This window comes from Echinops telfairi, unplaced genomic scaffold (genome assembly GCF_000313985.2).
Source record: "Echinops telfairi isolate 266 unplaced genomic scaffold, ASM31398v2 ScPeMD7_23;HRSCAF=83, whole genome shotgun sequence".
Lineage (NCBI taxonomy): Eukaryota > Metazoa > Chordata > Mammalia > Afrosoricida > Tenrecidae > Echinops > Echinops telfairi.
In genome coordinates this window covers 37,676,868-37,685,356 of record NW_022103920.1, presented here as the reverse complement: position 1 = coordinate 37,685,356, position 8,489 = coordinate 37,676,868, and positions in this window count along the sequence as shown.

Sequence of the window (8,489 nt, the reverse complement as noted above, 5' to 3'; positions counted from 1 at the left end):
ATGCAGGACCGAGAAAGCGGCTCCGGAAGACATTTGCCCAGACTCAGCATGTTTTCGTGAGAGCTATGGAGTCTTCAGGCGTCCTGGTGGCGCAGTGGTGAAGTGCTCCACGGTCAACTGCAGGCTGGACCCATCAGCTGCTCTGAGGGAAAGATGGAGCACGTTGCTTCTTTAAAGATGTGCAGCCTGGGAAAGCCTGTGGGGCAGGTCTCCTGGGTCCTCACAGGGCCATATGAGTTGGCATCCACTCTGTGGCAGTGGTGGGTTTGGTTTTATTTGGAGGGGCTGTGAAGACTTCAGATTTCCTGGGTGGCGCAGCTGTTCAAGGCAGTGGGCTGACGAGTGAAAGGTTCGGGGCTCCAGTTCAGCTCGAGGGGTCTCGGCAGAAGGCAGGCTGGTGATCGAGGTCTGAAACACCAGCCACGGAAAGCCCTGTGGGGCACAGTTCTTCTCTGGGACACAGGAGGTCGCCATGAGTCTGAATGAACTCAGAAGCCACTGGTTTATGGAGCCGGCCGTGGGTGCAAGGAGCCTGACAAGTCCTGACGGAGGTGTGGGGAGGAGGTGTGGGGATTACGCAGGCTCAGCGAGACCGGAGACAGCGAATCAGCCTTTCATCAGATGCAGTGAACCTGACTGAGGCTGCGATTACAGAGCCTACAGGAGCTGACACACGTGCCCAAACTCTGAAAGAACAGATGGGTATGGGCCTGCCTCACACAAAGTCCTCCGTCAGGGAGGAAGCAGCAAACATCTCCCCAACAGGACAGCTGTCAGCTGCCTGTGTGACCTCAGAGTGACCCTGAGCACCTGAGAGGAAGCCTTGGTAGATTTGGTTTCTTTTATAACCAACGAAATCTGCAAAACAAAAAAAGAAAGGCAAGAGCCCCAGAGCCCACAGTTGCCCCGAGTAACAACAGAAAACTCAAGGCCATTGAGTCCAGGTTGACTCACAGTGAGCCCATAGGACAAGGAAGAACCCCCCCCCCCCCCCCATCCCCTGGGGTTTCTGAGACGAACTTTTCACAGGAGTAGAAAGCGACGTGGCTGATGATTTTGAACTGTGGACCTTTCAGATCCAGGCCACTGTGAATGCACTATGCCACCAGGGCTCCCCCACCGTCGCCCAGGCCTGGGGAAATGCTGGGGCTCCCAGCCCTGGGGAAATGCTGGGGCTCCCAGCCCTGGAGGGCTGCAGCTAGAGGTGGGCGTTGGGGTGAGGCGCACTGAGCACTGAAGAGAGCCTGAAGACCCAAGTTCATGAGTGAGTTTTCAGCGTGCCTTTAAGAAATGTAAAGTGCCTTTCAATAAGTATAAAAATAAAAAACCATGTACTACCATCGAGTCAATTCTGACTCAGAACGACCCTGTCGGACCGAGCAGACCAGCTCCTGTGTTTCCAGGGCTGTAAATCTTCAAGGCCCAGAGAGCCTCTGCCTTCCGCTGTGCAGTGCCTGGTGGATTGGAGTCTCCCAGTTAGCAGCTCGTAACAGGAAGGGTCAACATGTACCCCAAATTTAAGTTGGGGATCAATGTATAAAAACTGTCATTGTAATGAAAATTGTTAAGAGTCACAATGTGTTCAGAACCAGCCCAAAGTGTAAAGCGATAATTAGAGAGCTGACCCTTTGGCCCCAAGAAGAGGAAACAAACACGCAGAGATGAACGCATCTGCAGCCGGACTGGGCCCTCACCAGTGTCCATCCCGCCCCTGCCTGACCCCGGGGTAGCCACTGTGGGAGATGACCAGGTTTCTCTTATTTTCTTCTTGGTTTGGTGTCCAGTGGTCTCAGAGTCCAGAGAAGTGGAGTATTTTCTGTGACAATGAGGCTGATCTGCTAAGTGACTATCTGAGCAGGTCTAAACTGCAAATCACAGCATCTTTAGGGAGTTAAGGAGGCCCAGAAACGTGTTCAAAAGCCTTTCACAGTACAGTCTTTGCCTCCCTCTTTTGTTTTTTTTAATCATTTTATTGGGGGCTCGTACAACGCTTATCACAATCCATCCATCCATCCATTGGGTCAAGCACATTTGCACATTTGTTGCCATCATCATTCTCAAAACATCTGCTTTCCACTGGAGCCCCTGGCATCGGCTCCTCATTTTTTCCCCTCCCTCCCTGCTCCCCCCTCCCTCATGAACCCTTGATAATTTACAAGTCATTATTATTTTGTCATACCTTACACTGTCCAACGTCTCCCTTCACCCACTTTTCTGTTGACCTTTGCCTCCCTCTTTAGTCTTAATTTTCAACCTCCCCAGATAATAATCGCATGTACCGAATATTACTTTCTATAAACTAGGTGTTGTTCTACATGCTTTGCAAATAAAACATAATTTAATCTCCACATTAGCTCTGCAAGGTAGGCACCAAATTATTCTCACTTTACAGATAAAGAAAGTGAGCCTCAGAGACGTAACATGCCTGTGATCACACTGGTAAGGATATAATTTTGACTCCCCTAAAATGAACACAGAGAGCCAAGAAGCAGGGGGAGGAGGGAGTGAAGAACGGATTGTTGGGGCTGACCCTGGGCTGACCATGAGTGACAAGGGTCATTGTCTGAGCCCTTCCCTCCTAGAACACTGAACCATGCTAGGAACATGTATTAAAGTCTTTGAAATGAGCCCAAAAGATTACTGTGTATCCTAGCTGCCATCCTTCCTGATGGTCTATGTTTTCCACTGTGCTTGAACTATTATAACTCTGTTCCCTCTGGAAGGAGCCCTAGTGGTGCTGTCAGGTAAGCACTGGTCTGCTAACTGCTAGATTGACAGTTCAAACCCCTCAGGTACCCCACAGGAGAAAGAAGAAGCTATCTGCTCTTGTAAAGATTGACAGCCTTGGAAACCCTCCATACTGCAGTGGTTCTCAACCTGTGGGTTGCGACCCCTTTGGGGGGGGTCAAAAACCCTCTCACAGGGGTCACCCAATTCAACACAGTAGCAACATGACAGTTACGAAGTAGCCATGAAAATAATGTTATGGTTGGGGGGAGGTCACCACAATGTGAGGAACGGTATGAAAGGGTCGCGACCTTAGGAAGGTTGAGAACCATGTTCCATCGGGTCCCTGGGAGTCAGCCTTGGGTCCAGGGCAGTGGTTTTATCCGTCTGGGCAGCGTTGTCTGCTGCCCTGTGTCTTCACTTCCAGAAGAAGCTATTGATAATAGCCAAGGGATCACATCCAATTACCTCTGCAGGACACATGTCATTCAAATAAAGCAGAGAATCAAAATATGGTTAAAAAGCAGATTTGCAGGAAGCACAAATCATTTCTGAGGAGCTAGACTTTGCCCGCAAGGTGCCAGAATGGTTCCCTGCGTCAGTCCTTGGCCCCCACTGCAGTGTCACTCCGTCCCACAGGATGGCTGTGATTCAGCACACAGCACGAAGCATGGCTCTGAAGTGGGTGCCCTCCAATCCAGCACAACCTCTGTCCCAAGTCTGGGTCTCTGGCCTCAGTCCTGAAGCCACGAGGAATCTAATCCCCCCCTCCGTCTGTCACAGACCTCCTTTCAAGTGGTGATTCCTTGAAGGTCATGTCCTTTCTTCTGCACTGTTTACAACTTTCATCAGCCTAGTGTATCATGGAAGCGCCAGGATAAGGTGGTGTTGGAAAACTTAAGTTCTCATTTTCCCCATGACAGCACATTTTCCAACTGTCTTTTCTCCAGTATCATCAGGTTGTGGATTTGTCATCACTTAGTAGAGTCACTGTCCTTCGGGTTTGTTGACCTTGGTGTCTTTTCAAGTGGAGCGTCCCGGTGTAATCGTTTCCTATTGCCACAGTCACAAATCACCACAAGTGGAATGGCTTAACATGGCATGCATGAATCATTTCACAGTTCCGGGTGTTGGAGGTCTCAAATCAGGCTCTCTGGGTCAAAGTTCGTGCTGCTTCTGCCAGGAGGCGCTAAGGGAGACTCTATTTCCTTGTCTTTTGCAGTGCCTAGAGGCTTCTTGCATCCCTTGGCCCACAGCGTCCCTCCACCTTTTGCCGGTCATTACATCACTTACTACTACTAACTACTCTCTGCTTCTTCTCTGCGGGGGGGCCCCCTGTGATTAGCTTGTGCATATCCAAATAATTTATCCATCTCAAGATCCTTCACGTAATTATGTCTTCCAAATTCCCTTTACCATGTGAGATTGCACACGCAGTTTCTGGGAATTAGGGTGGGGCTGGCAGTGGTACTATTTTACCTACCATACTTCCTTTCTGTGCTTTTCAAATCCCATTCAGCTTTTTAATTCCTCTTGTGGGGCGACACCATTCCAGCCCCACTGACTTCTATCTTGGTACTTGTAAGCTAGATACTGCACCCGGGACGAGTCTTCGAACCCTCGAGGTAGGACAGGAGAGCACGGAGTCTCTAATGGCTCTGAAGTCCCCTGAGTGCAGAGACCACGCCTGGCACCGCTCTACCTCACCCAAATCACTGAACACTGGCTATGGAGTCAAAGACTAAAACAAACCCTGCTAGATTTAGAAATGAATTCTTACCTATAGTCATCAGATGCAGGGGAGCAAATCCAGACCTCTGAATGTCCCCTCTCTTTTGTCTCTCTTGCCACTTCCCAAAGCCACTGCCCATTGATGTGATCCCAAGGCTAGAGCGGGTCAGCAGCAGTTAGGCACGACTTGCTGCGTTCTTCCCGTCTCTGTGGAACAGCCATGAGCATTCCTGACAGCCTCCAACGAGTCCCAGCAATCAACCTTGAGGGACTTTATGAAGCATGAACAGGTCTGGGGAAAGTCAAGGAAACTTGGGTTTTGCCTTCAGGAACATTTGGCAGTCGGACTGGGATCATTGGCAGCAAGTGGGTTTCCTCAGGTTGTGTTCTACGTGTTAAAATATGACAACAGCTTTATGGGAGCTCTTTTTTGAGAGTCGTGCTCTCCCATAAATGTGTGCCCAACACTAGGTAGAGAGCCCCAAGCCCAGGCACCCACCCCTGTGCCAGACATGCTTTCCTTTCTATAGCGGATTTGCTGACCTTGGACTGAATTTTGACCAGCTTTTCTGAAGAGAGGGGCTTCCATTTCCTTTAAAGATTGGCTTTTTCCACCTAAACAGACTACATTCCCTCTTATTTTGAATATCATCCTTCTATGTAGTTTAATTTTAAAGTGTGTTAGTCCAGTTGATGAGAAGAAACAAATCCAGTGACACGTGTGTGTATAAGAGAGAGCTCTATATTGAAGAGTAATTTTGTATTAAGAAAACATGCCAGCCCAGCCCAGATCAAGTCCATAAGTAGAATATCAGCTCATATGTCCTATATTAGCCCATATGTCTGATACTGGTCTGTAAATTCCTCTTTAAATTCCACAGCATATGAAATGATGCCAAATACAGGAAGATCACAAGCTGGTGGGTGAAAAGTCGGGTGCATTCAGTGGCAGTGGAAGCATCTCAGTGCAGGAGAGGGTCTCCACATGGCTCCTCCACAGGAAGGTGAAGCAGAGAGAGAGTGTGTGGCCCACTGCCAGGGCAAAAGAGAGGAAGCTCCCAGCATCCTCGTGAGCAGGCTACACCCACAAGGAGGCATCATCAGGCCTGATTGACAAGATAGGCTTCAGCCCTAGACTTATTTGTCAAGTTGACATGACATTTATGTAACTATCACACAAGGAGCTGGGCTTTTATGTAGTTTAGACTTAAGGGGAGATCATCTTAAGAGGGAAGAAGCTTGTGTTTTAGAGCCAAGCCCACATAAGTTCACTGGCTGGGTTTCTTCCACAGCTGGGTGATCTTTGGAAAGTAGTATAAGTTCTCTAAAGAGCCCTGGTGGCCCTGTGGGTTAGGTTCTGGTCAGCTAAACATAAGATCAAACCCACTAACTGTTGTAGGACAGAAAGACGAGACTGCCTGTTTCTGTAAAGAGTTACAGTCTCAGAAACCCTGGGTAGGGTCACTGTGAATCTGAAGCTGCTCCATGGCAGGGACTGTGGGCTTGGATAAGCTCTCTAAGCCTCAAGTTCTCATCTGGGGGGGAAAGAAAGTTACCACCTGGCAGGACCGGTTAACTTTTTAAATGGCAATGGTGTAGAAAGTATCAAGTAGTATACATGGCACTTAATGGACTCTATCTAGGCTATAGCAGCTCTGGTGGCATAGTGGTTACGAGGTGGGCTGGTAAATGCAAGGTCAACAGTTCAAGACCACCAGCTGCTGCTCCCTGGGAGAAAGATGAGGATTTTTACTCCCATAAAGAGTTACAGCCTTAGTAACCCACAGGGGTTTCCTGTACTACAGGCGCACTGAGTCAGAACTGACTACATGGCAGTGAGTTTGGGTTTTGTGAATGCCAAAGTCAATAGAGGGTTGCTGTGAGTCAAACTAGGCTTGATGGCAATGCGGTTTTTGATTGTTTAAAAATAAGGCACTCTGGTGGTGGTGCTGCGTCAGCGGAGGGGAGAAAACTGAGGGTATCTGTCCAATACAATGATCTAAACCTCTGAAGTTCTCGATGGCAAACGGTTTGTAGTTTGGTAATGGAAGGCGCATGGTTATCTCCTCCTTTCCCATTTTAACACAGCAATTTCTTGTGAAGCAAAAATGATTAAATGTAGAAAACACATAAAAAGCAGAAAAATATTACCAGGATGGTTTGCATGATTTGGTCAGCGAGACCACTGTGGGAATGGGCTGTGGGAGACAACCACGGCCCTTGCCAAGGTCTCAGTGGTTATGTTGACATTTCCTTTACTACAGATTCTTTCCTTGGGGATTTTAAGTTGTTTTAAAACCTCTATAGCTCTTCTGCCTCTATTTCTACCTTTCAGGACTTGGCCACAGGAGAAGCCCAGAGGGCTGTAGCTGCTACATTGAATGTGTTGGCTTGTCTCCACAGCACTGGAGATACGTGACGTCGTCAAGCAAGGGCCTGTGCAGATTTCCCATGGTTCATTGCAAATGAAAGGCGGCTCCTATCATTACCTCAGTGACCTAGAAACCAGAATTCTTTTCTACAGCGTTTGATGAGAGCTTCAATAGAGAAGGAAGACGTGAGAAGCCAGGGAGTGCGTGGACCCCTCATGGACCACTAAGCCCTTCCCATTCTTTGTCCTTCCTCTCTCCCTCGTCAACTGTCAACGCAAAGTGTCAAGATGTCCGTTGTTACTGCTTTTATTTTTATCACTTCCTTTACGGAGAGGAAGGTGGGTCAGGGGCTCCTTTCAGTCCCCAAACTCACTGCCCCTAGTCTATTCCAACTCACGGCAACCCTATAGGATAGGGTAAAGCTGCCCCCATGGTTTTCTGAGACGGTAACTCTTTACTGAAATGGAAAGCCTCCTTTTTTCTGTGGAGTGGCTGGTAGTTTTGGACTGCTGACTTTGTGGCTAGCAGCTCTGAAAATATGCCTGTTCACACTGTTTTTTTGGGAAAACTGCTGCATGCCTATTTGAGGATATGGAGTAGCAACCAGCAGTGTCCTCTATAAGTATAACTTAAATTACATCCATTCTTCTTAGGCACCTAAGAGCGTTTGTAAGTTTGTTTCAGTCAAAGAAGAGAACAGAACAGGGCTGAGGGGAAAAGCACTTATACCCAATTCTCCTTAAAAAACAACAACAACGTTTTTTTCAGAATCAATGTTCTTGAGGTGTAATTCACATATAATGACATGGCTCATGTTCCAGATATGCAGGTAAGTGTAGAGAATTGCTGCTAGGGGTCCAGCGCAGGCACGCAGGTCTCTTCTCTATAGGTGTACTTCCACCTGTCTCGGTGATCAACCCAAACAGGTCCAATTGAAACAGTGGTTTCTGAAGGGATCTTGGGGCCAGCTCAATTCAGGCAGAGGGGTCAGCTCAGAAGTTACAGCAAAAATTTTGGTTTTCATGATTCTTAAGGGGTGATCTTGATAGATTTACTCAAAGGCTTGTTGTGAGGTTTTCAGATAATTGTAAACTGCCTTGGCGAGATAAAAGTCAGAAATGTTCACAGAGGACTGCTTTTCCATCACTACCCGCTCATTGGTAGCAACGGGAGCAAGGGCTGTCTCATGAGAATTTCCATGGGAAAACTTGCATGGGAGGGAAAGGGAATTTTAGGAATAAAAAGTGAAGGCGGGAGTGGGGAGGGAGCACTCGAACTGACTATGATTGCACAACTCTTTTAAAGGCAATTTAACCAAGGGGTAGGGGTGGGGTGAGGGAATGTTCTAAAATTGATAATGCTTGCACAATTCTTGATATGATTGAATGATCGAACCATTGAACTGTATGATATGTAATTTACGTGCTAAGAAACCTGTTATAGATATAAAAAAAGAAGTGTATAGACCTGGGGGTTCAGAAACAATAGCATCCTGACCCGTAGCGCCATGAGGGACGACACTGGAGGCACAGTGCAGGAATTGTGCCCGATCTGACCCCACCCACTGGGCGGAACGCTAAGGGTGTGCAACAGGGCAGCAAGGGGAGCAGAGTAATGAAGTCCCCAGGGAATACCAAAAATAGACTTTGGGGCCAGGGC